This window comes from Panthera onca, chromosome D1 (genome assembly GCF_046562875.1).
Source record: "Panthera onca isolate mPanOnc1 chromosome D1, mPanOnc1 haplotype 2, whole genome shotgun sequence".
Lineage (NCBI taxonomy): Eukaryota > Metazoa > Chordata > Mammalia > Carnivora > Felidae > Panthera > Panthera onca.
Genome location: NC_138348.1, coordinates 56,472,520 through 56,500,448, shown reverse-complemented (window position 1 = coordinate 56,500,448; position 27,929 = coordinate 56,472,520). Strand labels below are relative to the sequence as shown.

At 37.5% G+C, this 27,929-nt stretch overlaps 1 protein-coding gene across 5 annotated transcripts in view; it reads left to right on the top strand.

The window, feature by feature from the left end:
* FCHSD2 (FCH and double SH3 domains 2) overlaps window positions 1-27,929 on the top strand; it is a 296,103-nt gene that overhangs the window by 176,247 nt on the left and 91,927 nt on the right. The window lies entirely within an intron of this gene.

Genomic DNA, 27,929 nt, shown 5'->3' with positions numbered 1-27,929 from the left:
CTGAGCTGAAATCAAGAACCAGATGCTCGACTGACTGAGCCACCCAGGCACCCCTCAAATGTGTTGGTCTTATTGACTGTCAAAACGCATTACTTTCATTGAATTGCTTGCTTTGCAAATCATAAGTGTTGAGAATGGGGATGCAGTAGGAGTGGGTGCTCTTTTTTCTACAGTGGCTCTGGGAAGGAGATAAACTCTATGTAGGAACTATAAGTTCTTTCCTTGAAAGTAGAGACAGGACATTTCCTGGTTCCTTCAGGAAAAAATAGGAGTGATGGAGAGAGTGAAACTGGGCTAAGAAGTATCCAGTTGCAGAATTTTTTCTTTCCTTTTTGTTCACTGCCTGAAATCCCTTTTTCCTAGCCTGTTTTGATTTCTACTGGTTAGAATACAAGTGGTAAGAAAAACAAGAGTTTCTTTTGACATCTCAGATGAAAAGTCTGCATACGTTTTCCCTTAAATGTTGGACCTAGAGGCTTAGGCATTTTAATATCTTAGTAGGTGTCACATGGTGCTTCATACTTACAAGAACCAACAAGAGACTTGATCTCTCAATATAACATAGTTTCTCTAGGGGGGAAAAATACACACACACACACAAACACACACACACACACACACACACACACACACACACACACACACACAGAGTCTCAAACAATCCATTATTAAAGAAGATACTCAGTACAGCTTGCAATTCAAAGTTGTGATTCCCTATATACAGTCAAAGCTGTTGACTATATATTTTCCCTTTGAATACTTTAAAATGAACATATTAGTTTAAGCAGCAGCAAAAATAAAATCTTTATGTTTTTTAAATTGAATCCACAGCCAAAAAAGATCTCTTTCTTAAAACCCTATGGCCTTTGATAAACTGGGAAAGGTACAGTATTCTTTTGGGGGTCTGCCCTCTGCCCCAAAACAAAGATTAAGTTAATGGACCTAGCCAGCTCTCAGATTATATATCTTTGAAGTTACTTTGAAGTTCTAATGCAGATATTTGATCAGCATTGGGTAGGTTATGCTTCAGATTACTCATTTCATGAGACATTGTAAGGTCCTGAAATGATAAAAATAGAGGCAGGAGTCTCCTTCCTTCCCTTAAAATAGAAAAATGTATTCTCAGTTTTCATGTTGTGTCTGTGTTAATTCATTTTCTTCCTCATGTTAATTCTGTAGTCTGCATTTTTGGAAAACTCTTATCCATTGTGTTGTAGCTACTAAGTAAGATTCTATTATTGAATTGACAGTGGCCCTTTCTTAGAAATGTCTTATTTTCTGAATTGTTGTTAAGGTTCTAATGCCCTAGCTAGAATCTTAAAAACAAATAAACAAACAAACCAAAAACCCCTCTGAATAGCTTAGAAGCAAGATATTTGATTCATTGATTTAATTATGTGCTTTTAGTAGTCATAGTGTGGTAGCTACTGGACCACACTTTGGGAAGAATCAAAGATAAGCAATATACTCTTTTTATCCTCAAAGAGCTCAATCTGGTGAAAGAGAGAGAGATACATAAAAATGATTATAAATTAGGGGGTGACTCAGTCAGTTAAGCATCCAACTTTGGCTTTCAGGTGAATTCTAGCCCGAGTCCGCTGACAGCTCAGAGCCTGGAGCCTGCTTTGGATCCTGTGTCTCCCCCGCTCTCTGCCCCTCCCCAGCTCTCACTCTTGTCTTTCTCTCTCTCAAAAACAAATAAACATTAACAAAAAATTTTTTAAAGAAATGATTACAAATTAGAATAATGAAGTTACTTTCTGCTAGAGGACCATAGTTAATGATAATAACAGCTATCTTTTTTTTGATTGCTTAGTGTTACTCTTAGTATTACTCCTAAACACTTTAGCATATTATCCCTTCTCATTTTTTTTCCTTTATCCTAGTTTAGTGTTCATAGTTCATTATGACTAGACTAGAAATGAAATGAAATGAAATTCTAACTCAAGTTGAACGCAGATAACCTCTTTCTTTGTACCTGCATCTAAGTAGCCGAGTACTACTGAAGAAAATCTTTCAACAGAACAGAACACACTCATGTTCATAAATTAATGTGGAACCCAGTCTCAAATGGACCCTCGACACTGCTCAGATATCCTGCTGTATTTCCCTGGTTAACTTTCCCTACTATTTTTAACACTTTTTTCAACTTTTTCCATCTCAAACCTCAAACTTTCCTCTTCTCTTTCACACTTAGCAAGTGGTCTTTCTTCCTAATTTACAGAGAAAATACAAGCTATTAAAAGGGAACTCCATTATTTTCCCATTATCTGCCTTCATGCATGTTCAAGACTCTGCCAAGGAACCCCAACCTTTGAGTTGTTTATCCTGTCTAAAGATGATCTTTTCACCTTAGCTTTGGATATCTTATCCCCTTCTGCCTTTTCAGGATCAAAACAACTGATTATTCTCTTTTCTTCTTACATTTATTGGACATTGTATTCTTAGGTTAAACATGTAGAAGAGGGAAAAAAATTACAGAAGAGACCTTAAATGCCTGGGAATGAGAGTGAAGCAGCTATTTGGGTGTCATTGGGTGTCAAGCATGGCTAGGCTCTCTGTCTAGGTACTTGTAAATACGTGATTTCATTTAGTTTTCATGACATCTTTCAAACTAAATATCATTATCCCTGTTTTACAAATCAGGTAGCAGAGGCTCAGTGAGGTTCATTGGGTATGTATATAATAGCCAGGACTTAATTCAGAGTCTCTATGACTTCAGAGCCTGTGTTCTCTTTACTACAGATCACACTGTTCTTTTCTACATACCATTCCAATCTTCTTGATAGTAAAGAGGAGTATAATTAGTAGTAGCCTACTGTGAATATCATAAATTCTGAGAGAACTGTAAAATAAAATTAATAATTGAAAATTGCAAATTCTCCCCTGCTATAATAAGATCATGTGTCTAAATACAAGTATTTAGACAGGTTCCCCAAGGAATATTTTGTATTCCTTATGCCAATACTAATTAAAACAGATACTAAATATAGTGCTCTGTGTCTGTGTATCATCAGGCAGTTATTTTTGAACTCCACACTAAAACAAAACAAAAAAGCTATTGCTAGGACATGGAAACCAGACAACTGATTTTATCACTTCTATAGATAGCAGTTGTATTGGCTGCTGGGAAGTAAGTTTGTTCCTTAGAATTCCTTTTTTTTTGGTAGCATATTCTCATACAGTGTATAAACTGATACTTTTATTAGCCTGTGGAATATTTTCTTAGTGGTTTGGATAAGGAGGGATGAAGCACAGTGTATCATAGTAGAAAAGAGAAGAAATGTCAATCTAATGAAGGATTTGAAAAGTTTTGTAACACTAGGACCTTATTTCTAGACAAATGCTTATCTTCTTCAGTGGAAGCTAAATATATCTGGGTGATATATTTATTATATATAATTGAACAAAGTAATTTGTTATATATGTTATTTTTTATATATACATATATATAAAATATGTACATATTTTGTACATATTTTGTACATATTGTATGTACATATTGTACATACATAAATATACATATTATGTACATTTTGTATATATTTATATATATATAAAATATGTACTATATAATTGAACAAAGTAATAAAAGTTAAACATCTTTCTACGTGACAGAAACCTAGAAAATACGATAACATGGCATATCTTTTGCAGATGTTTGTTTTGATTAAATGAAGAAAAAGTCATTATTGGTATCTAGGTCCCTTATTTTTATGGCTTTTCTAGCTAATTACTTATTACTCCAAAAGCCTTCCTCATTCACTTGGGAGATTGTAGAACTCGTTTTTCGAAATTTTAAATCATAGCTCTTCTGGTTTCCCTGCCAACTAACTCTCTAGCTATTGTACTTCTCATTCACCTAATAATGTTTGTTCGCTTAACAAATTAGCATGGAAATCCCCAAATCTCAAGGTTGGCTCTCTGCTTTTCTTACTTTGTATCCTCTTTCTTTATGCCCTCTTTCTTAGAAAAGAGTAGTCATTTGGTCCAATTTTTATTAATATTGTTTGAATCCCAAGTGTATATATTAACCATACCCTAATGATTATCCATGGTTTGCCTTTCCATCAGTGGCCGAAATTTTCTAAATTGGAGGCAACTCTGTCCCCTGTCGTTCCTTTGAATAAGCACCCTAGCCTAGTTTTCAGGTGACACCTGCTATCAATCTGTCCTCCAGAGCTCTAACGGTGCACTGTACAGTATGGTACACGTGACTGTTTAAAATAATTAAAAATAAATAAAATTTTAAGTTTTGTTCCTCAGTCACAATAGCCACATTTCAGGTGCTCCAAAGTCACATGTGGCTAGTGGCTTCCATATTGAACAATGCAGATATAGAATATTTCCATCATCTCAGAAAGTTCTATTAGACAGCAGTGCTCTAAAGCTTATTTAGTTTTTCCTTGTTTTCCTCCTATTCTTTTTTTTTATAATCTGGCTATCATCACAGCTGCTGATCATTTTTCCCAGTAACCATCACCATGATTTATTTGTGTTGTTTCAGAATTAAATTCTCCTTCATTTGCACTCTATACCTGGAAATAGAACAGGGGTTGGCAAGCATTTTCTGTGAAGCACCTAAGAGTAAATACTTCAGACTTTTCTGTCACGACCACTCAACTCTGACACTACATAGTATAATCACTGACACTACATAAACAAATGAATGGCTGTGTTCCAGTAAAACTTTACTTACAAAAATAGGTGTTGAGGTTGATTTGGCCTACAGGCCTTAGTTGCCAATCCTTGGTGTAGAACTTTAAACTGAATATGAAATTTTCTAAGTATAAATACACTCAAAGCATAATAAATGAATACCCATTAATCACCACTGAGCTTCAGAAAGGAAAGACTACTAGTAAAATGGAAGCCTCTTCTGCGACTTGTCCTAAAATACTTCTCTCTCATCCACCACATCGTAACCACCATTCTCACGATACATTGTGTTGTCTTAGATGGTATCGTACCCTGTAATATTTTACACCTTGCTTTTTTTCCCCACTGAATATTATATTTGTGGATTAGTATGGATTTTTAACTTTAGTTTATTCGTTATTTTGCTATATAGTATTTCATTGTGTATATGTCATAAATTACTTATTGATGTTCTTGACTGAAATTTTTGTTGTTTTTGTTTTACTGTTGTAAATGGTACTGCTATCAAACATTCTTGTACGTGTCTCCTAGTGTACTTGTGCAAGAAGTTCTTAAAGAAATATACCTAGGAGTGATATGTTTTAGTAACTTTACCAAAGAGTGTTAGATTTTAAAGTGTTACAGCACTTTTTATTACACCTTTTAACATTGTTTGTATGTCATGTTAAACTCAGCAAGTATTTCAGTGTGTACTAGGTGATAGGCACTTGGGGATACAAAGATGAATTAGACATGATTCATACCATCAGTGAGCCAGAAATAAGAAGATTATAATTCCCTTGAGCAGCTCCTGTACGTCTTAAGGAATATGAGGTGGTGAATCCTTTCCCTTGCTCTATTGGTTATGTTATAGTTGGCTCCCTGTGACACAAAAGCAGAAAATCAGGATGCTTCTTGCCCATTTTTACCAAACTTATAAAGCAGTAGTTTAAAAAATATTTAACATTTGAACAACTGCTACTAACTCCTACATGGAATCCTTAAACATAAAGCAGGTGAAAGGAAGCTATTGGGTTAAAACTTGTGAGGCTGTTTCCCCTTTGTGTGTTTTCCCCATTTCCCATACCGACATATGTCATCTTCTATTTCTTTCTTTTTGTCCTGAGGCATTATATTGGATACTAGGGCTCCTTGAAATACAATTTGGAAACAACTGTTCTAAGATATGATTTTCCAACTAGCAAATTTCTTATGGAATTCTAAGTTTTACATGGATGATCTCCATGCTAGACTTTTCCTAGTAATCTTTTAAAAATGTAAATCAGGGGCGCCTGGGTGGCTCAATTGGTTGAGTGTGTGACGTCAGCTCAGGTCATGATCTCACGGCTCATGGGTTCAAGCCCCACGTTGGGCTCTGTGCTGACAGCTCGGAGCCTGGAGTCTGCTTTGGGTTCTGTGTCTCCCTCTCTTTCTGTCCCTAACCCACTTGCATTCTGCCTCTGTCTCTCTCAAAAATAAACATTAAAAAAAATTTTTTAAAATATAAATCAGATCATGATAATCTATTGCTCACACCCTCCAGTGACAATTGAATATTCTGGCTTGAGGGCTTATTTGGATTCTTGGGCTAGAGAATCAGTAAATGAGGGGTACTGAAGCAGAGAACACATAAAACTACTTATGAGTGTAGTGTATATGATGACAAGAGGTATAAGGAGAAAACCAGACAGAAGCCAGCTCTTTTATTTTTTTTTTAAGTTTATTTATTTTGAGAGGGAGGGCACAAGTGGGGAAGCAGCAGAGAGAGAGAATCCCAAGCAGGTTCTGCACTGACAGTGCAAAAACCCATATAGGTCTTGAACTCACAAACATGAGATCTTGACTTAGCTGAAGTCGGACACTTAACCAACTGAGCCACCCAGGTGCCCCAGAAACTAGCTCTTCTGAAATCAACTATATTAAGGTATAATTAATATACACTAAAATGCATCTATTTTAAATATACAGTTGGTTGGGTTTTGACAAATGTATACACCTATGTAATCACTGTCATAATCACAATCAGTGTATAGAATATTTCTGTCCCCTAAAATGTCTCTCTTGTTCCTTTGCAGTTATATTTAGTTTTTATCACTATGTAACAAATCAACACAAACTTAGAGACTTTGAATATCTCCATTTACTGTTGTCACAGTTCTGTAGGTTGAAAGTCCAAGTAGGCTCAGCTGGGTCCTCTGCTTAGGCTCTCACAAGGGCAAAACCTTGATTTTGATTTTTCCTGGGCTGGGTTCTTATCTGGAGACTGAGAGAATCCACTTCCAGGGTCATTTAGATGGCTGATAGAATCCTGTTCCTTGTGGTTATAGGACTTAAGTCCTTGTTTTGCTGCTGGCAGCAGGCTGAAAGTCACTCTCAGCTCCTAGAGGTTGCTCTCAGGTTTATGCCACATGACTCCCTTTATCTCCAAACCAACATGTACACTCCTTTTCATGTTTTTAATTTCTAACTTCCTCCTCTTTTGCTACTAACAGAAAATTCTCTGCTTTTAAAGGGCTCTTGTGATGCAGTTAGGCCTACCAGACAATTTCTCTTTTTTCATAGAACATAGTCACAGGAATAATATCTCATCATTCGTAAATTCTCCCCACAACCAGATTATATAAGGGCAAGGATTGTTGGGATCATCTTCTAATTCTGCCTTCCTCAACAGTCCTAAATATATTTTGTTAAATTTATTCCTAAGTGTGTCAATGTTACTGTAACCATTATGTTTTCATTTCATCTTTTAATCATTTTATTAATATATAGAAATTTTTATATATAGACCTATAGCAGTTACTGTGTTACTCTGCATAACAGATTACCGTAAAGCTAAGTGGCTTAAAACAGCAAAAGCATTTATTTTTCTCTTGAATCTACACTTAGGATAGGGCTCAGTGGGGACAACTTGTTTCTGTAGCACTCCACCTCAGCTAGAGCAGGTCAAAGGCTAGCAGCTGAATTCTTTTGAGAGCGTACTTTCTCATATGATTTAGTGCTTGATACTCCCTATTGGCTGAGACCTGCTGGAGCTACCAGCTGGAGTTTCTCCATTTGGCTTCTTTGTGTCACCTGGGCTTTTTCACAGTGTCGTGGTTGGGCGAAAGACAGATTTTCTGAGGAGGGGAGGGAGGCTGGCCAGGCACAGGCAATATAGCCTTTTATGTAATAGTCTCAAAGGTCATACAGTCTCTTTTCTGCATTCCATTCATTGAAACAGTTACAAGGTTCTACCCAGAATCAAGATGGATTGATGGGATATATTCTGCTTCTTAGTGTAGTGTGGCAAAGTTATATAAGAATATGTGGCCCCAGAAATAGGGCTATGGCTGGTTTTTTTTGCAAATGCAGTCTGCTATATGACCTGTATCCTACAGTCTTCCTAAATTCACTTATTGGTTCTAGTAGCTTTTTTGTGGATTCCTTACCATTTTAAATGACCATCATCATGTCAAACTAAATAAACATACTTTATTTCTGTCATTTTAATCCATAAATCTTTTTATTTCTTGCCTTACTCCATTGGCTAGGATCCTTAGTACAATGGTGAATAGAAGTGGTAAGAGTGGACATCTTTGCCTTGTTCTGAGATCTTTTGGGGAAAGCAAAAAACCAACTTCTTAAGAATTATTTTGTTAGGGGTGCCTGGGTGGCTCAGTTAGTTGACTGACTGACTTCGGCTCATGTCATGATCTCATTGGTTGTGAGTTCGAGCCCCGCGTTGGGCTCTGTGCTGACAGCTCAGAGCCTGGAGCCTGCTTCGGATTCTCTCTCTCTCTCTCTCTCTCTCTCTCTCTCTCTCTCTCTCTTTCTGCCCCTCCCCCACTCATGCTCTGTCTCTGTCTCAGAAATAAATAAAAGTTAAAAAAAAAATAAAGAATTATTTTGTTAAATGGGCGCTGGGGTGGTTCAGTCAGTTGGGTGTCTGGCTCTTGATTTCGGCTCAGGTCATAAACTCACAGTTTGTGGGATCGGGTCGTGTGTCGGGCTCTGCACAGATGGCACAGAGCCTGCTTGGGGTTCTCTCCCCCCCCCCTCCTCTCTCTCTCTCTCTCTCTCTCTCTCTCTGTCTCAAAAATAAACATGAAAAAAATTTTTAAAGCATTAGCTATAAAAAAGAATTATTTTGTTAGAATACACATAAAATTTACCATTTTAACCATTTCCTTTTTTTTTCTTTTTTAATTCCAGTATTGTTAACTTACAGTGTTATATTACTTTCAGGTGTGTAATACAGTGATTCAACAATTCTATACATTACTCAGTGCTCATCATGATATGCGTACTCTTAATCCTCTTCATCTCCCCTCTGGTAACCATAAGTTTCTTCTCTATATTTAAGAGTATATTTTTGTCTCTTTTTTTCTTTGTTCGTTTGTTTTGTTTCTTAAATTCCACATAGGAGTGAAATTATATAGTATTTGTCATTCCCTGACTTATTTCACTTCACATTATGCTCTAGATCCATCCATGTTGTTGCAAATGGCAGTGTTTCATTCTTTTTTATGGCCGAGTAATACTTTATTGTATGTATGTGTGTGTGTATATATATATATATATATATATATATATATATATATATATATATCCCATCTATCTATCAGTGGACACTTGGGTTGCTTCCGTAATTGAGCTATTGTAAATAATGCTGCAATAAACATAAGGGTGCATATATCTCTTTGAATTAGTGTTTTTGTATTCTTTGGGTAAACACCCAGTAATGGAATTACTGGATCATATGGGAATTCTATTTTTAATTTTTTGAGGAATCCCCATAGTGTTTTCCACAGAGGCTGTACCAGTTTGCATTCCCACTAACAGTAAATGAGGGTTCCTTTTCCTCCACATCCTCACCAACACTTGTTGTTTCTTGTGTTTTTGATATTAGTCATTCTGATAGGTGCGAATGATATCTCATTGTGATTTTAATTTGTATTTTCCTGATGACTAATGATATTGAGCATCTTTTCATGTGTCTATTGGCCATCAGTATGTCTTCTTTATAAAAACATCTGTTCGTGTCTTTGCCCATTTTAAAATTGAATTATTTGGTGGGTTTTTTTGTGTTGTGTTTTTGTGTGTGTGTGTTTATATATTTTAAATACTGACCGACACTTTATCAGGTATGTCATTTGCAAATATCTTCTTCTATTCAATAGGTTCACTTTTAGTTTTGTTGATTGTTTCCTTTGCTGTGCAAAAGGTTTTTATTTTGATGTCCTCCCAATGGTTCATTTTTGCTTTTATCTCCCTTGCCTCAGGAGACTTACCTAGAAAAACATTGCTACTACTGCCAATGTCAGAGAAGTTACTGCCTGTGCTCCTCTAGGATTTTTATAGTTTCAGATCTCACATTTAGGTCTTAATCCATTTTGAGTTTATTTTTGTGTATGGTGTAAGAAAGTGGTCCAGTTTCCTTTTTGTACGTGTTGCTGTCCAGTCAGAAAAAGACAGCTACTGTATGATTTCACTCATATGTGGAATTCTTTCATTTAGGACATATTCCTCCGTCTCCTCTTTTTGTCTAACTCTCTGCATCTGTTTCTATGTGTTATGAAAGTTAGCTGTGTCTCTTGCTCTTGAAAGTAGTGGCCTTATGAACAAGAGGTCCTGGCGTGCCCTGCAGTGTAATCCGCTGCTCACCAGCACCTGGTGTTTCATGTGTGTGTTACATGTGGCTGAGTCGCTTTTACCTTCAGTCTAGTCATCTGCAGTGTCTCTCTCTGCCTGTCTCTCTCTGCAGGGTTTAATCCCTGTGTTGTTAGTGGGCTAGTCTGAAGCCACCTTGGGCTTGAGTTGAGTCAGACCAGGCATTTGTTAGAGATGCAGTAGCACCAAAGTGCAGGGCACTTTCCCTGTATTGTCCCCCAAGAAGCTTCTTTTGGGGTGGGGTCTGCAGTCAGACCACAGGTCTGCCCCCAGCCCACTGCTGGGGCCACAGTCCGACTGGTGTATGTGGTTATCTTCCACCCTTCCTGGGGTAGAAGTCATTTTGGAGTGGTGCTGGCCCTTGTTGGTGCTGCTTGCACACTTTCAGGCTTGTGGTACCACTTTGAAAGGGTTCTGGCCTACGGTATATTGGAAGGGGGCAGGGCATAGGAAAATATGGGAGTGAGGCAGGAGGTATTAGCAAGGTGTGTGGAAGTCTGCTGTGGGAGGGAACCTGCAGCTGCCCGAAACTCTTGCCAAGGCCAACTGGTTTGAGGGTGTGGATCTGCCGAAGTACAGATGGGTGGGAAGGGCAGTCTGTTAGTGAGCTAGATGGAGAGTGTTGGCACTGAAATGGTTCTGCTGGTGTCAGTGTATCTAGGCTGCGGGAGGGAAATAGCACCCACCAGCAGCTCTTTTGTTCTTGGAGAAATCTCCCAATGACCTACCCCTCCAGCACACACTTGGAGATTAGTAAATAAATCCTCCCATATACCCCAGGCATTTTCCTAACTACTGCCTCTGTGCTGTATCTCAGGGCTGTTGTGCTATTTCTTAAAAGGTAGGGGGCCAAAATGAACAAATCAGGAGACTATAGATGCTGGAGAGGATGTGGAGAAACGGGAACCCTCTTGCACTGTTGGTGGGAATGCAAATTGGTGCAGCCACTCTGGAAAACAGTGTGGAGGTTCCTCAAAAAATTAGAAATAGACCTACCCTGTGACCTAGCAATAGCACTGCTAGGAATTTACCCAAGGGATACAGGAGCACTGATGCATAGGGGCACTTGTACCCCAATGTTTATAGCTGCACTCTCAACAATAGCCAAATTATGGAAAGAGCCTATATGTCCATCAACTGATGAATGGATAAAGAAATTGTGGTTTATATACACAATGGAATACTACGTGGCAATGAGAAAGAATGAAATATGGCCCTTTGTAGCAATGTGGATGGAATTGGAGAGTGTGATGCTAAGTAAAATAAGCCATACAGAGAAAGACAGATACCTTATGTTTTCACTCTTATGTGGATCCTGAGAAACTTAACAGAAACCCATGGGGGAGGGGAAGGAAAAAAAAAAAGAGGTTAGAGTGGGAGAGAGCCAAAGCATAAGAGACTCTTAAAAACTGAGAACAAACTGAGGGTTGATGAGGGGGTGGGAGGGAGGGTAGGGTGGGTGATAGACATTGAAGAGGGCATCTTTTGGGATGAGCACTGGGTGTTGTATGGAAACCAATTTGACAATAAATTTCATATATTAAAAAAATAAATAAAATAATAAATAAACGTTAAAAATTTTTTTAAAAAATTTTTAAAAAGTAGCCCTTTTTTTCTTCAACTAAATATTAGGTTAGATATTTGACTATGAGTTTTTTTTAATGTTTATTTATTTTTGAGAGATAGAGAGAGAGAGAGAGAGAGAGAGAGAGAGAACGTGAGCAGGAGAGGAGCAGAGAGACAGAGACACAGAATCTGAAGCAGGTTCCAGGCTCTGTGCTACTAGCACAGAGCCTGATGTGGGACTCGAACCCACCAGTTGTGAGATCATGACCTGAGCCAAAGTTGGACACCCAACTGAGCCATCCAGGCACCCCTGGATGTTAGCTTTTTAATGCAGTTTTCTATGAAGTATATTTTCAAGTTTAATTATTATATTTGTTTTTTTATATAATAGAAATATTGAATTGTTTTTACTCACTGGAATTGTAGACTATTAGGTATCCAGTAATCTTCCTTGATTCTATGATATATTTATTGTTGGTTAAAAATTTGACGTAGTAGACATTGATGGCATTAGCTTTGGGGTTAAGAAAGGAAGTGATATTTGAACTAACAGAATCTTCAACATTCTTAGCCATTTATGGCTTTAGCAAGTTTTCTTTGTTTATAAATCATTTATCAAGACTTCTCCCTCTCTTTCTCCTTTTAAGACCTTTTTGAAAAGGCAAACAATAGTCATCTATTGCTGGTAAATTTTGGTGGCTGTTGGTTATGATTCTCATACTGATGTAATGATGTCACAAAATATAATAGAGATTATATTCTATCACTGAGGTGCTTAGTCGTGGCTTAAAATAGTCCCTAACTATGGACAGGTGTTTTTCTGAATATAGTGCCCTATTCCTGTGATGAAGGTCAGGTCTCACTTGTGTGCATTTGGTGATGTTTATCTGGTATGACCAATGTGTAGGTTTTAAATTTCATTCAGTAAAGCCTTTAAACATAATAATTGTATTTCTCTTTTTTTTAATTTTTAATTTTTTTGTTAAAAATTTTAACATTTTATTTATTTTTGAGAGGGACTGAGCATGAATGGGGGAGGGGCAGAGAGAGAGGGAGACAAAGAATCTGAAGCAGGCTCCAGGCTCTGAGCTATCAGCACAGATCCTGACACAGGGCTTGAACCGTGAGATCATGACCTGAGCCAAAGTTGGATGCTTAACTGACTGAGCCACTCAGTCAACCCAAGAATTGTATTTATCACAAATAACATGCTATGGGGGTGCCTGGGTGGCTCAGTTGATTAAGTGTCTGACTCTTGATTTCAGCTCAGGTCATGGTCTCCGCTAAGGTCATGGTCTCCGCTAAGGTCATGGTCTCATGGTTCATGGGATCAAGCCCCACGTCGGGCTACACCCTGACAGCGTGCAGCCTGGTTGGGATTCTCTCTCTTCCTCTCTCTTTACCCCTTCCCCATGTGTGCTTTCTCCCTCTCTCTCAAAAATAAACTTTAATTAAAAAAAAAAAACTGGGGTGTCTGGGTGGCTCAGTCAGTTAAGCCATCTGACTCTTGATTTTGGCTCAGGTCATGATCTCACAACCCTAAGAACAACCCTAAGAACAGGCATTGGGCTCCACATTGGGTGTGAAGCCTGCTTGAGATTCTCTGTCTTTCCTACTACTACTCATGCTCTCAGTCTCTCTCAGGAAGAAAAAAATCTGTAGAAAAGGTAGTAATGTATATAGAACTGTATATGTACACGTGTGTATAATAAAAACCATGTTTGTCACGTAAGGTGAATCCTTGAATGAGGCCTTAATGTTAGTAGTACTCAACAAGTTTTAAAGGGAAGACTAACTGGTCTTGGTTTTTCTTTTGTTATTTTTATCAATTTGTGGCATATCTTTTAACATTGCTATTATAAAACCATTAAGGCTGGATCTCTGAAGTGAAGATGATTAGTCAGAAGCATCCTGACGTAGGCCTTATGCTCATGGAGTAGTTCATGGGCTTTAATGCTGCCAAAAAACAGTAGCATGTTTATGGGGCTTTCTGAAATTCTACTTCAGCACTATCATTTTGGAAATTAGACTAAAATCTTGTTTAGGAAATTAAGATTTATAGTTAGAGATAAAATATTATTTGGCAAGACAAACTCCCATTCAGGACTCCCCACTGAGATATCTGTGCCACAGTGATTCTCATCCTACTTGTAATCTGGGCCCTGGTTCATCTTCACGTATTACCTTTTTGTGATAGACGCATCAAGGCATAACTACAAATAAGATAGCACATCTAACAGATGACTCTCTGGAAAGGAGTAACTCTGAATAAATCTTCAGGTCTGCCTAAAGACATTTTCTAGGAAGCAGAATTATAAATAATAGTTTTAAATCAAATGACACATCTCTCACTATTACAGACTATTGAGTTTATCTATCAAAAAGTCTTTTTATGGGGCGCCTGGGTGGCTCAGTCGGTTGAGCGGCCGACTTCGGCTCAGGTCACGATCTCGCGGTCCGTGAGTTCGAGCCCCACGTCGGGCTCTGTGCTGACAGCTCAGAGCCTGGAGCCTGTTTCAGATTCTGTGTCTCCCTCTCTCTGACCCTCCCCTGTTCGTGTTCTGTCTCTCCCTGTCTCAAAAATAAATAAAAAATAAAACGTTAAAAAAAAAAAGTCTTTTTATTTGTTCAAAAAGTAATTTTGGGGGTGCCTGGATGGCTCAGTTGGTTAAGTGTCTGACTTTGGCTCAGGTCATGATCTCACAGTCTGTGAGTTCGAGCTCTGTGTCGGGCTCTGTGCTGACAGCTTAGGGTCTGGAGCCTGCTTTGGATTCTGTGTCTCCCTCTCTCTCTGCCCCTCCCCCACTTGTGCTCTGTCTCTCTCTCAAAAATAAACAAACATTTTTTAAAAAGAAGTAATTTTGGGGGGCGCCTGAGTAGCTAAGTCATTTAAGTGTCCAACTCTTGATTTTGGCTCAGGTCACAATCTCACAGTTGGTGAAATCAAGTTCTAATTGGGCTCTGCACTGACAGTGTGAAGCCTGCTTGGGATTCTCTGTCTCTCTCTCTGCCCCTACCCCAGTCTCACTCTCTTTCTCTCTCTCTCTCTCTCAAAATAAATAAATAAGCTTTGTTTAAAAAGTAATTTTTGGAGCATCTGCTCTGTACACTTACTATTCTGAAGATAAAACTGGAAAGCCTCAAGATAATTTAAAAGATGTATGTTCTCTGCTAACTTTATCTTTTAAAACTCAGATATAATTCATGTAACATAAAATTTACCATTTTAAAGTATACAATTCAGTGTTTTTTATTATATTCACAAGGTTTTATAACTATGACCACAATCTAATTCCAGAAAGTTTTCATTACCCACAAAAGAACCCCTGTACCCTATTAGTAGTCACTCCCTGTTTTCCTACCACCTCCTGGCAACTACTAAATCTACTTTCTGTATCTATGGATTTTCCTCTTTTAGACATTTCATATAAACAGGATCTTGTAGTATGTAGTAGCCATTTGTGTGTGGCTTCTTTCACTTAGCATAATGTTTTCAAAATTCATCCATGTTATAGTGTGTATCAATACTTAATCTTTTTTTATGGCTGAATAATACTCCATTGTATGGACATGCCACATTTTGTTTATCCATTCATCAGTTGATGGACATTTGAGTTGTTTCTGCTTTTTGCTTATGTGCCTGTCCTTTTTCCTCATTTCATATCTCCCCCCATCACTCTGCACTTCAGTCATTGACTGTCTTTCAGTTCCTCACCAGTACCAAGCTCTCTGCTCCAGGGTATTTGCACTTGTTCGTCCCTTGGCCTAAACCATCCTTTTCATCATTATACCCACTTACTGTAACTCTTTTTTTTTTTTTAACTTTTTTTTAACGTTTATTTTTGAGACAGAGAGAGACAGAGCATGAATGGGGGAGGGTCAGAGAGAGAGGGAGACGCAGAATCTGAAACAGGCTCCAGGCTCTGAGCAGTCGGCACAGAGCCCAACGCGGGGCTCGAACTCACATACCGCGAGATCGTGACCTGAGCCGAAGTCGGACGCTTAACCGACTGAAGCACCCAGGCGCCCCTGTAACTCTTTTTTTTAAGGTTTTTATTTATTTATTTTGAGTGAGAGAAACAGTGTGAGTGGAGGGAGGGACAGAGAGGGCAAAGAGAGAACCCCAGCAGGCTCCGCTCTGTCAGCACAGAACCCGATGTGGGGCTGGAACTCACAAACTGTTGAGATCATGACCTGAGCTGAAACCAGGAGTTGGAAGCTAACCAGCTGAGCCACCCAGACTCCTCATTACTTTCTTAACTGTTAATCATGGTTCACATTCTAGTTCAAACCTATCTCTTTAGGGATGCCTTTCCCAAACCATACCAGCTTCTCCTGTTATAGTTCTCACAGCATCAGCCTTCCTTCCCTTATAATATTCCTTTTAATTTGTAATTATATACTTGAGTGTACTCTTTACCTTCTTCTCCCAACCCTACTATACTTTAAATTTCATGAGAGCAAAGTTGGGTCTACTTTTTACTTGTATCCCTGGAGCCTCATATGGTACCCAGCATATATAGTTGTTGAATGTATTAATGCATAAATCTATTTATGGTGCTAAGTACTAGGGACACAAAAATGAAAAACAGGCTCCACACATGGAACGACAATGCAGAGTTAAGCAGGCAAGTAAACAATTATTTTACAATAAGAAATGCTCTAATGGCAGTGTGTACAAATGTAATGAGACTGGAGGAAACAGGAGGAAAGTCAGGAAAGGCTTCACAGAAATAGCTTTTGAACTAAGACTTGTTGTGCCTCACTCAGTAGATTATAAGGTCTTGAAAGGAGGAACTGTGTATGGTTTACTACTGTGTTTTATTTCATAGAAGAGTGCTCAGTAAATATTTATAGAATCGAATCAAGTTCAGTTTTCCTGGCAGACAGGCAAAGTGAGAACATTTCAAATATAGAGATAACAATAATTCTGTACTTCAGAGATAAGTAGTTCAGTATCTTTACAGTATAATGTGCAGCAGGGGTGTGGCAAGAGATAGGGTTGGATTATAGGAAGAGCATATGACTGGATATTACAGATACTGTTTACATTATCATGGTTGTGGATTTCTGTTTTATTCAGTGGATTGAAATTTGTTGCTGTTATTAATATTAATTATGCTCAAATTGCTCCATACTCAACCAGTAGGGGGTCCCTTTGAACTAGCTCATGTCCTTCACATATGTCCTCATCATTCTCTAGACATTTCCTTTCTGTGAAAGATGTTCCAGGCTTATCATTTACTTTCCTTGCCCCAACTCTGGAATCAACTGTTTCCTCAAACACTCCTATTTCATTTTAGTGGAAGATAATATTTAGACACTAAGTTCTGGGCACTTGGTGTGCCTGTTGCTTCTAGCCCCTCTCAGTGTGTGTACACACACACACACACACACACACACAGCTATATTTATTTATATATCAGTGTGTGTGTGTATTATGTTTGTGTAAACAGAAATTCACACTGAAATGTCCAATTCCAGTCCAGTACCTTAAGATTCTTTCTAGCTTCCCCCTTTTCTATATTTGTATATAAATGTCTTTTTGACAGTGAGAAACTTCGCTCCAGTAATCCTCATGTATTTACTTATGCTCAGTGTCTTTGTGTATTACTCATCTCCTAACCACTCACTCTGGTCACCGACGCAGCCTTTGATTTCCCCCTCCCAAACTTGCTACTCTCAAAGCTACCCAATCTCAGTAGCATCAACTATATCATTGCAGTTGCTCATGCCAGAAGCATCAGTGCCATTCTTATTGCCCCTCCAAACCTCACATCCATCCCAACGGTAAATTCCTTCAGCTCTGCCTTTAAAATAGAACCAATTTACCCCACCTCCACTGCTACTATTCTAAATCAAGCCACCATTATTATTATCTCTTGCATGTATTTTAGCAAGACTCTTCTAATTGACTCTGCTTCCTTCCGCTTTTCCCTTTAATGTCTGTTCTCCACTCACTAGCCAAAGTGAGCTTTCTATAACCAAAATCATGGGGTGTCTGTGTGGCTCAGTCCGTTAAGTGTCCAACTTTAGCTCAGGTCATGATCTCACTGTTTGTGAGTCTGAGCCCCACACCAGGCTCTCTGCTGTCAGTGCAGAGCCCGCTTCAGATCTTCTGTTCCCCTCTCTCTGTCCGTCCCCCATTTGCACTCTGTCTCTCTCTCTCTCTGTCTCTTTCAAAAATAAATACATTTTAAATAAATAAGCAAACTGAAATCAGATTATGTCATCAGATTATGTCATTCCTTTGCTCAAAACCTACTAGTAGTTTCTCTTCTCATTCAGTTTAAAAGTCAAAATTCTTACCAAGGTCCTAGGTAATCTACCACTCTTTCCCTCACTGTACTTCAGCTGTGTTGGCCTTCTTTTATTCCACAACAATCATACTGTTACCTCAGGGCCTTTGCCCTTGCCTATTTCCTCAGCAAGCTATTCTCTCAGATATCCACATAACTTATTACTCCTTTATTTCATTCAGTTCTTTGTTCAAATGTGGCTACCCAATTAGCATCCTTTTCCTCATTCTCTGTTTCTTTACTTTATTTATATGTTTAGTGTATTTATTATGATCAGACATAATATTTAAGAACAGAGATTTTGGTCTGATTTTTCTTCCATGCAGTGTCCCTGCTACCTAGAATAATGCCTGGCAGATAGTAGGCTCTTGATAAATGTTTGTTGAACAACTTTTTGTACATTCATGTTTAATACATTCATTTGGGTAAAATTGATTTTGGTGATATATTAGTAATATCTGGTTTTTTACAGCTATAAATTAGATGTTTAACTTATCTTGTAAGGAGAATTAGTGTCAACTTAGCTATCACGTGGCCTTTAAGAGAGAGAGTTCACTTTCAGAATGTACATAAATGTTTCAGAAAGCAGAATTAGAGATTAGAGATATTTGAAAAAGAACTTATTAATGAATTGATAAGAGTGCATCACCACCTATACATTTCTGAGATCCAGAGTTTACCTTGCTGCCTTAGTTTCTGATGCTTAGGAGACCCTCTCAAGACTGTTTCTCAAAGAATGTCCTTCTTCCCTAACTGTAACCTTCCTTTCTGCTCCAAGACTGTTAGGTATCTCATGTTTTCTGGCATATCTTATTTTTCTTAATATCCAGTATTACATTTTATTTTCTATTGTAGTACAGTAACTTCATAAGTTCCTTTTATTCTTTCTACTTCTAGTAACAAAATTTTTGAAAGTTGAAGTATATTAGAAGTAGTGGAGTAGTTCTGTTTGCTCCAGTGTGGCCGGGGGCTCTAGAAAATGTGAACTGTTCACCTTAAGAAAAAGCAGATAATTCTATCAAGAAAGCCCTCCTCCAGGACTAGGTTTTCATTGCCTTATATTTCTTAGCCTATAAGATCCTGTTTCTTCATCTACGGAAATATCTCTAACAATATCCTTTCAAGAGTTGTAAAATCATGTAAATGGTTCATACATAGTAGGTGTTCTTTAAGTATTCATTTCTCTTTCCATCTTCCCTGATTTTCCACTAATCAATATAACTTAATGTTTTATCTGTATTAATAAGTTCTTATATATCTTAACTAAATTTTCTTACCATAATAGTTAAAGTTGATATATATAAGTAAACACAAAAGCACAGGGAATTGTTCTCACTCTAAAAATACTGAAGACTAATATTAGATTAGTATTTTCCCTAACAGACCTTATATATCTTTCTGGTATAAAAATAGAGAAGAGAGAGTTAACTTCACCTGAGTGACCAAGCATGACCAATCTAAATGAAAGTACAAAGGGAGTTTCCAAGCATTAAACTCATGGGTGCTCTTCCTTTGTAACTTTATCTTCAATGCAGGCAATGTGCAGACAAACCATGAAGATGTAGGGATTTTTTTGGTTCTTACCAAAAATAAAAATGCTCTAAATAAAAATGTCTGTTGAGAGTGCCAACAGCATGTGAATTCAGAAAGTTATCTTTTAAGTGAAAGAAAGTATGGTTTTTATGGTATTCTTGTCAACAAGAATGTACCCTAAGCTTTATGGGTTAAAAACTTTATCTAGTATACTGAACTTCAGACTCATTTCCTAGCAAGCACAATTGATTTTAGTTAGATATTAAGAATGTGTAAATAAACTCTGAAAAGGTACACTTCAAACAGTGGGAAAATAACAGATCATAAAGGTAATGAAGTTGAAGTTCTCTAGAAAAAGAAAACTTTTGATCCCTACATCATACTGGGCCAAATTATAGGTTCATTAAAGATAAATGTAACAGACAAAAACATGGGTCAATATTTATCTGATCTGAGTGTGAGGAGGAGATTTTTAAGTATTCCAGCAAAGGTAGACACTACATGGTGTGATTTGACCCTTCCAGATGTTTTCAACATGTAATACAATAATAATAACAACAGTAACTAACATTTATTGAGCCAAGTACCAAACCTTGTAGTAAGTGCTTTACTACAGTCAAAGTGCTAAGATTGAGAAACACTGCCCTAGAACTATATGATCTATAACCCTAGTCTGCTTTCCAGGTTATGCAGACGACAATGTCACCTGATGTTTTGCCGTGGTGTAATGAGTATTGCAAGCTTCCCAGTCTGCAGCATCTGTTTCCTCACTGCTTGCTGCTCTGCTGCTTAGTAGATGCCATCTGTATTATTAATGTTCTGTTACAGCAACATCCTAATGCAAGATACTAATTCTATAGTAATTAGGACAAAGGTTAAACCACTAAAATAGACCCAAAATGTAATAGCTCAGATAAGATAGATGTTAATTATTTCTCATGCAATAGTTCAGGATAGATTGGTAGGTTCTACCTCATGAAATTATTTAAGGACCCATGTAACAAGGTAACTCAACTAATTTCTGTCATCACCAGCTTGGCCAAGCCTGGGGCATTGACTCATTTGAGTTATATCCAGTGGATAGAGGAAAGAGAACATGAGGAAGACATACCATTTTCTTAAAATCTAGTTGTGAAAGTGGCATATATTACTTCTGTTCACATTGTGTTAGAAAGAACTTATCCACATGAGGGGCACGTGGGTGGCTCAGTCGTTTGAGCACCCAACTCTTGGTTTCAGCTTGGGTCATGATCTCAGGGTTTGTGAGTTTGAGCCCCACATCAGGCTCTGTGCTGACAGCATGGAGCCTGCTTGGGATTCTCTCTCTCCCTCTCTCTGCCTCTCCTCTACTGTTGCTCTCTTTCTGTCTCAAAATAAATAAATAAAACTGGAAGGAAGGAAGGAAGGAAGGAAGGAAGGAAGGAAGGAAGGATGGATGGACTTAGCCACATGACCAGACCATACAGCAGAGGAAGCTAGGACGTGCAGTCCCACCATGTGCCTAGGAAGACAACAGTTTCCACCATAACCCCTATCTGTGCTGCCTCTAAATATCTGATAAGGCAGATGACTGTGAGAGTTAAAATGTTTTTATAAATCAATAAGAAAAATAGAAATGTCCTAAATGAAACCAGGAAAAGCTAAAATTTAGTTTAAAGAAGAGAAATATGCCCTTGCATATATGGTCAATATTTTCAATATTTGACAAGAGAGCCAAAAACTCCTATAAGAAGACACAGGAGAAGAACTCCTTCACATTGGTCTTAGCACTGATTTTTTTACATATGACACCAAAAGCACAAGCAACAAAAGCAATGACAAATAAGTAGTACTACATCAAACTGAACTTCTGCACAGCAAAAGAAACACACAAAATGAAACAGCAATCTATAGAATGAATGACAGAAAATATTTTCAAATCATGTATCTGATAAGGGATTAATATCCAAAATATGTATAGAACTCCTACAATTCAATAACAAGAAAATAACCCAATTTAAAAATGGACAGATGAACTAAATAGACTTTTTTTTTTCCAAAGAAGACATACAAATAGCCAACAGATACATGACAAGGTGCTGACATCACTAATCATGGAAATGCAAATCAAAATCACAGTAAGATATCACCTCATACCAATTAGAATGGCTATCATGAAAAAGACAAGAGATAAGTGTTGGTGAGGATATGGAGAAAGGGAGCGCTTGTGAACTATTGGTAGGAATGTAACTTGGTACAGCCACTATGGAAAAACCGTATGGAGGCTCCCCCAAAAATTAAAAATAGAGACATGTTTGATCCAGAAATACCATTTCTGAGTATATTATCCAAAGGAAATGAAAACAGAGTCTCAAAGAGCTGTCTGCACCCCCATGTTCACTGCAGCATTATTCCCAGTAGCCAAGATATGGAAACAACCTAAGTGTATGTATGTATATATATATATGTGTGTGTGTGTGTGTGTGTGTGTGTGTGTGTGTGTGTGTGTGTGTGTGTGTGTGTATACACATATATACACACACACATATATATATATACCACATCTTCTTTATATACATACAATAAAATGTTCAGCCATGAAAAAGAAGGAAATCCTACCATTTGCAACAACCTGGATGAACCTTGAGAGCATTATGCTAAGGGAAATAAGTCACACAAAGACAAATACTGTATGATATCACTTATATGTGGAGTCTAAAAAAGCCAAACTCATAGAAACAGTATAGTGGTGGTTACCGTGGGCTGGGGAAATGGGAGAAAAGGGAGGTACTAGTCAAAAGGTAAAAACTTCCAGTTATAAGATAAGTTCTGGGGATCTAACATACAGCGTGGTGATGATAGCTCATAGTACTATATTATAGACTTGAAAGTTGCTAAGAGAATAGATCTTAAATGTTCTCACCACAAAAAAAGGAGATGGTTGGGCACCTGGATGGCTCAGTTGGTTAAGTTGGATGTGATCTCGTCACATATTTTGCAATATATAAATATATCAAACCAACAAATTGTACCTTAAACTTACACAGTGTTATATGTCAGTTATTTTTCGATAAGGCTGGAAAAAAGAGAAATATAAAAGACTAGTGACGATTCATCTTAGTCATTTGAGTTTTGACAAAGATATCAAGACCATTCTGTGAAAAAGAATAGTCTTTCAACAAATGGTGCTGAGACAACAATATCCACATACAAAAGAGTATAAAAATTAATTCAAAGTGAATTAAAGGCTTAAATGTAAGAGCTAAAAGTACAAAACTCTTAGAATTTTCCTTCTTTAGCTTTAGCATTTATATCCTAGGAATTTATTGTAAGTAGACATCTATGAAAATATTTGAGTACAGAGATGAGTACAGAGATAAAAAAAATTAAAAGCAACTAAAATATTTAAAAATAAAACATTCAGGGGCACCTGGGTGGCTCAGTTGGTTAAGTGTCCGACTCTTGATCTCATCTCAGGTCATGATTTCATGGGTTTGTGAGTTCAAGCCCCACATTGGCTATACATTGTCAATGCAGAGCCTGCTTGGGATTCTCTCTGTCCCTTCCCCGTTTGCTCTCTTTCTCAGAATAAATAAATAAAATTAAAAAATAAAAATAGGGGCACCTGGGTGGTTCAGTCGGTTAAGCATCTGACTTCAGCTCAGGTCATGATCTTGTGGTCAGTGGGTTCGAGACCCATGTCGGGATCTGTGCTGATAGCTCAGAGCCTGGAGCCTGCTTCGGATTCTGTGTCTCCCTCTCTCTCTGCCTCTCTCTGCCTCTCTCTCTCTCTCTCTCTCTCTCTCTCTCTCTCAAAAATAAACATTAAAAAAAATTAAATATAAAATAAAACATTCAATAATTTGAAATAATTTAAATATTTGATAATAAATAGTAATTTGTGATATATCTAAATGATGTCATGTACTATAATTCATTTAAAACAAAATTTTTTTAACATTTACTTATTTTTGGAGAGAGACAGAGCGTGAGCAGGGGAGGGACAGAGAGAGAGAGGGAGACACAGAATCTGAAGCAGGCTCCAGGCTCTGAGCTGTCAGCACAGAGCCCGATGTGGGGCTCGAACTCACAAACCTTGAGATCATGACCTGAGCTGAAGTTGGGCACTTAATCAACTGAGCCATCCAGGCACTACTATAATTCATCTTAACTTACATTGTAGAAGATGATTTAATGACATGAAAAATGTTAACACTGTATTAACTGGTTAAATGGATCATAAATAAAATGTATTTGTTCTTGTGTAACCTACTAATAGCTTTACCTTGGTATTCCTATTATGCACTTAAAAATTAAAGCCCAACCTAAATTCTTATAGCTCATCTGTTTTAACTTAATGGCTTAAGATTAAACATCATTTTGTAAGTGAAATTTTTCTATTAACTTTATAAATATATACTCTTTTAAAAATAAATTCAGTGAAATCCGAGTAATAGAGATGTTGTGACAGATATTTTAATGATTGATTTATTTTAAAAACATAATGAATAATGTAGCAGGAACTTTATAAACTTTTAACTACAAGTTTATCTATCTATATCTATATCTGTATCTATATCTATATATCTATGTCTATTTAATGTTTATTTATTTTTGAGAGAGAGGGAGACACAGAATCCAAAGCAGGCTCCAGGCTCTGAGCTGTCAGCACAGAGCCCGATGCGGGGCTTGAACTCACAAGCTGTGAGATCATGACCTGAGCCAAAGTTGGACGCTTAACCAACTGAGCCACCCAGGTGCCCCTACAACTTTATATTTTTTAGCCATGAGTTTTTTTTTAATAATGTTTGTTTATTTTCAAGAGAGAGAAAGGAGAGAGTGCGTGGCGTGGGTGGGGGAAGGGCAGAGAGAGAGGGAAAAAGAGAATCCTAAGAGTCAGATGCTCAACTGACTGAGCCATCCAGGCGCCCCTTGCCGTGAGTTTTTAATAGGTTTGTAGTATTATCTGGATTTCTAACAGGAGTGTTCAAAGTTATACCAAAAGCTGGCAGTAATTTCAAATCATTTTTCAGATCATAAGCATAGTTGCTTTGTAATTGTTTATGAATGTAAATGTGAGTATAGTGTTCTATGGCATAGTTGTAGTAGAGCCCTTTTTCTTTAACTTTAAGAAAGATAAATGTTCTGTTTGATTACCAGATTACCAAAAGAAGATTTTCACAGTACCAAGAAACCCAAATACAAAATTAAAATTAAAATTAAAATCTATTATGCAGCAGTAAATTACTCTTAATGTCATTTTAGCATAATTTTCTAATCTTTTCTATGCATGTATTATATATACATGCATCAGACTTAGTATTATTTTGTTCACGTTAGTGCTTTTTTTTCTCACGTAAAATACATTGTGAACTATTCCTGTCTTTATTACTTGAAGATGTGATTTTCATGACCACATAATATTTAATTAAAATGCCATAAATTTTCTTGTCCCCTTTGGTCTGCTTTTATAAATCTGTAGTAAAGATTCTTTTATACAAATATTTGTACACCTCTTTTTTTTCCCTAAAGTTTATTTATTTTGAGAGAGATAGCACACTCAAGCAGGGGAGGGGTAGAGAGAAAGGGAGAGAGTGTCAGCACAGAGCCTGATGTAGGGCTCAAACTCACTAACCTTGAGATCATGACCTGAACCGAAACCAAGAGAAAACCTCTTTGATAACTTCCTTAAGATACCTTCTTACAGCTTCATTCCCTGGTCAAAACCAAAGATGTATTAATACTTCCCGTATACACTGATTACCTTCCAGAAAGATATCATTTTATGCTTCTGAAAGTAGTGTATGAAAGTACCTATTTTCTTGTACCCTTATCAAAACTATATTTTTTAATGTTTTTTAATTTCATTTATTTTGAGAGAGACCATGTGTGAGTGGGGGACGGGCAGAGGGAGAGAGAGAATCCCATGTAGGCTCCATGCTCAGCAGCTCACATCTGAAAAAACAGATAATAGAGCAGGTAAGACATTCAGTAGGGCTTGATCCCATGAACCGTGAGATCATGACCTGAGCCAAAATCAAGAGTTGGATGCTGAGTGCCCAGGTGGCTAAGTTGGTTAAGCATCCGAGTTTGGCTCAGGTCGTGATCTCATGGTTTGTGGGTTTGGGCCCCACATCAGGCTCTTTGCTGACAGGTCAGAGCCTGGGGCCTGCTTCAGATTCTGTGTGTGTGTGTGTGTGTGTGTGTGTGTGTGTGTGTGTGTCTCTCTCTCTGCTCCTCCCGCCGCTCACACTCTGTCTGTCTCTGTCTCAAAGATAAACATTAAAAAAAAATTTTTTTTTAAAGTTGGATACTCAACCAGCTGAGCCACCAGGGCACCCCAAAATTGTATTTTATAACTAACTAAATATACCTGTATGAGCAACAATTTGGATAATTATATAATATTCGTAATTAAATATTTTAATTTTTTGCTTGCTAATAAATTGAACATTTTCATTTGTGTTATTTAAACCACTTTTCTTGCCAGTTACAAATTGACGAAAAGGGACGCCTGGTTGGCTCAGTTGATTAAGCATCTGACTCTTGATTTCAGCTCAGATCATGATCTCACAGTTGGTGAGATTGACCCTGGTGTGGAGCCTACATAGGATTCTCTCTCTCCTCTCTTTCTGCCCCCCCTCACTCTTGCTGTCTCTTTCTCTCAAAATAAATAAGCATTTAAAAAAATAAAAAACAATTTGGGGTGGCTGGGTGGCTCAGTTGGTTAAGTATCCAGCTCTTGATTTCAGCTTGGGTCGAGATCTCACAGTCATGGGATCAAGCCCCACATAGGGCTCTGCACTGAGCATGAGCCTGCTTTGGATTCCCTCTTCTTGTCTCTCTGCCTCTCTCCCCTAATAGCATGCTTGCACTCTCTCTCTCTCTCTTCCTCAAAATAAATATACAAACATTAAAAAAAAAGAAAAAAACAAATTGAAGCAAAGGGTGGATGATTAAAAGACCAAGACAATCACTGCTGAAGATAGTAATGACACATTAACAGAGTTGCAGCCTATATTTTGTACCAAGCAAACTGATATCCAATGTAATTTATTATGTTCTATATCCTATGAGATGCTATTTTAGACATTGGAGATACAGTACTGTTAGCAGACATTTTTATTTCAGACCATTCATTCATTTATAATTTAACAGATATTTTCTAGGTGCTTTCTGTGTACCATTTACTGGAGGCACAATAGAGAACAAGATCCACATGGCCTCTGTTCTCTTGAAGGAGAATAAAAATATAAAAGTAACTTCATTCATTATTTATTACTTGCCACACATCGTGCTAATATTATTCCATATATTATTTCCTTTAATATTAAAATGATATTTGGAAACTGCATTTTGGAGACATACATGTGTGTGGTCAGTTTTGTTCGTATCACCTGAAATACTAACATGCTTTATAAAAGGCCTTTTAGTATCAAAAATGTGGTGCATTTGTGAGCAGCGTAGAATGAACACACACATGCGACAAAGTCTCATTTCACTTAAATATTGTTGTGAGACCTTCAGTCCCTAAAATGTTTGTAGTGACAAGTTTAAAAGGGTAAGGATGATAAATAATCTGATTCCCACTTAGGGCTAAAATGTATTTGTCCTCCCTCTTTAAATTAGAGCCAGGAATCATCTGTGTTAGGCTATAAATGCCTTTTCAGCGTGTCTTTCTTTGTGCTTTCTACATAGAGAGTATAGCACTGGTGCACAAAACACAGGGGGCTCTTGCCATTGGAGACTGTCTAATCCACAGATACGAAGAAGCTCCCTGGAACTTTACTGCTTGTTTACAGAAAGTCACCCATCATTGTTATAGATGCCTAGAAGGCGAGGAGTTTTCTCTAAGAGATCAAAATCTAACAGAAGCTGGAATGTTTGCACCAAATAGGCAGCTTTTAAAATCTGAGTAAACCTCCACAACTCTTTAAAGAAAACTAAGTTATAATTGTAGGTAACATTAAACTTTGGAATAAGAAAGTAGAAAGTTAATATTTTCTTTTATAATTTTGAATCCATTACTCAGGTATTTGAGGCACAATGTGTTACAACTACAGTCTTACTAAAATGCGGGGGGGATATGTTTAGTTGTAACTTTTTTAGAAGACGAATTATTGTCACTGCTGCTGAGAAATGGATCCTGTCTTTCTTGATCTTCCTTGCTTTCTTCCTGAATGTCCTCAGTTAATGTTTTTTTTCTGTGATTCAAATAGTGCTGAGCACAGCAGAGGTTGTTGCTGGAATTGAATTAAGAATGGA